Raw genomic sequence first — 2463 nt, 5'->3', positions numbered from 1 at the left:
AAGCCGAGATGGTGCTATGGCCTGAAATCTGCGCGTCGTAGTTCTTCAGTGAAGGTTTATATTCAACACGAACAGAAAAGCCGAGATGGTGCTATGGCCTGAAATCTGCGCGTCGTAGTTCTTCAGTGAAGGTTTATATTCAACACGAACAGAAAAGCCGAGATGGTGCTATGGCCTGAAATCTGCGCGTCGTAGTTCTTCAGTGAAGGTTTATATTCAACACGAACAGAAAAGCCGAGATGGTGCTATGGCCTGAAATCTGCGCGTCGTAGTTCTTCAGTGAAGGTTTATATTCAACACGAACAGAAAAGCCGAGATGGTGCTATGGCCTGAAATCTGCGCGTCGTAGTTCTTCAGTGAAGGTTTATATTCAACACGAACAGAAAAGCCGAGATGGTGCTATGGCCTGAAATCTGCGCGTCGTAGTTCTTCAGTGAAGGTTTATATTCAACACGAACAGAAAAGCCGAGATGGTGCTATGGCCTGAAATCTGCGCGTCGTAGTTCTTCAGTGAAGGTTTATATTCAACACGAACAGAAAAGCCGAGATGGTGCTATGGCCTGAAATCTGCGCGTCGTAGTTCTTCAGTGAAGGTTTATATTCAACACGAACAGAAAAGCCGAGATGGTGCTATGGCCTGAAATCTGCGCGTCGTAGTTCTTCAGTGAAGGTTTATATTCAACACGAACAGAAAAGCCGAGATGGTGCTATGGCCTGAAATCTACACAGTTATCACCAAGCTTTCGCTATACATTTGACGGCAACTTTTCTTCGAGGCTTTTTGGACTTTTAACCAAAGGATTGATGACATCAAGTTACTCCGCACCTCTTCAAAACAAAGCTTTTTGGGCTTTTGGATCCATAACGGATTTCTTATCCGACAACGACTTTGGAAGAAAAATAAACCCCACAGAACAAATACGGGCATTCAGTGAAGGCAATGATCTACTAAACCAACTGACCAAGCCGAGATACAGTTGTATCTCCTGAATCTCCTGTTTTTTCGTTGACCGATGCAATCACAATAACGGGAATATCTCCTTTCTTCCTCAAAAACCGGTCTCCTAAGGGCCTGTTCACATGAGATCAGGTCCTGATCAGCAGACGTGGACCTGCTGATGCAGTGCGTTTTTGATGCGTTTTCGGTCCGGATGCTGACAGTTAATTTTTTGTCAACGTTGATGACATCATAATAAGTGGAGCAAGAATACAATTTTATTCTTTTGCGTTGCGTTTCCGTTCCGTTTTCGTTGCGTTTCGTGCGTTTCCGGACCGGACAAAATGTGGCATGCAGTATTTTTTCTGTCGTAAGCTGAATGGACTGCGCACGTGAGAACTGGAGCCCATAAAACACATAGGGATACATTGGGATGCATTTTGAGTGCAGCAGCGCACGGAGCCGGTCAGCACACAAAACGGACGTCGTGTGAACACGCCCTTAATGAGGATATCCCATCGTGAGTTGAATACCATTCTTTAATCCTATTTGACTTGCAGGTGAAACTCGAATAATTAGAATATGGTGCAAAGTTTATTTATTTCACTAATACAACTTAAAAGTTGAAACTAATATATGAGAGAGACTCATTACATGCAAAGCAAGATAGTTCAAGCCGTGATTTGTCATCATTGTGATGATTATGGCTTACAGCTCATGAAAACCCCAAGAACCCCAAATCCACAACCTCAAAAAAGTAGATTATTACACGCAATCAATAAAACACGGATTGTACATAGAACAATATCGGACCTCTGGAAAGTACAAGCATGCATATGTACTCAGTACTTGGTTTGGGCCCCTTTTGCAGCAATTACTGCCATTACTTTTCCACCATATTCTAATTATTCGAGTTTCACCTGTATGTTGTTTTTCTTTTTTCTACCTTCATACATATGTATGGTATTTTTTCACAGAGCTCGTTTGCTGTTTTTTCCTCCCCCACCCCTCCCCCCTAGAAAATAGGGGTAACTCTTCCCATTCATGTGGGAATTCCTGAAATATGCTGAAACTTATATATGCATATTTTTGATAGCGGTTTGCTTTTTTCTATCTGAGAAATATAAGGCGTTCACACGCGTTGTCTCTAAACCGTTTTTCCATCATATACTGTTCCTAAATTATTAGCGGAATGCAGCCACATATATATATGTATGTTTTTTTTGTTTTTTGATTGAATAGTTTGGATATATTTTGTTATATATTTCTCTTTTTAAGCATTTCTATAAATAAATACATATATTTTTATAAATATTTGTTACACTTTTTGAAGGAATGGTGGGATCCCCTTCTTTGGGGAATTTTTAATCTTTTCTAAATATTAAATAGTAGGGGACCCACCTTCACTATATCTATATTTATAGCATCTATCAAACCTTCCTTTCCCCAAGTGTATATATCTCCTTATAAATATATTACTAGTTTCAGAAATCAGAATAGAGGAAACATTGTATCCATATATCTGC

The 2463-nt window shown here is 40.2% G+C and overlaps 1 protein-coding gene across 1 annotated transcript in view; it reads left to right on the top strand.

Annotated features, from left to right (window-relative positions):
* Window positions 1–2463, top strand: part of ATP2C2 (ATPase secretory pathway Ca2+ transporting 2) — a gene marked incomplete at its 5' end in the record, with an annotated part of 28360 nt that overhangs the window by 20940 nt on the left and 4957 nt on the right. The gene's annotated exons all lie outside the window — the stretch shown is intronic.

Source organism: Nanorana parkeri, unplaced genomic scaffold (assembly GCF_000935625.1).
Source record: "Nanorana parkeri isolate BGI_ZX_2015 unplaced genomic scaffold, ASM93562v1 scaffold2031, whole genome shotgun sequence".
In the NCBI taxonomy this organism is placed as follows: domain Eukaryota; kingdom Metazoa; phylum Chordata; class Amphibia; order Anura; family Dicroglossidae; genus Nanorana; species Nanorana parkeri.
Note: the sequence above shows the minus strand (reverse complement) of the source record. Positions and strands in the feature narration are given on the sequence as shown.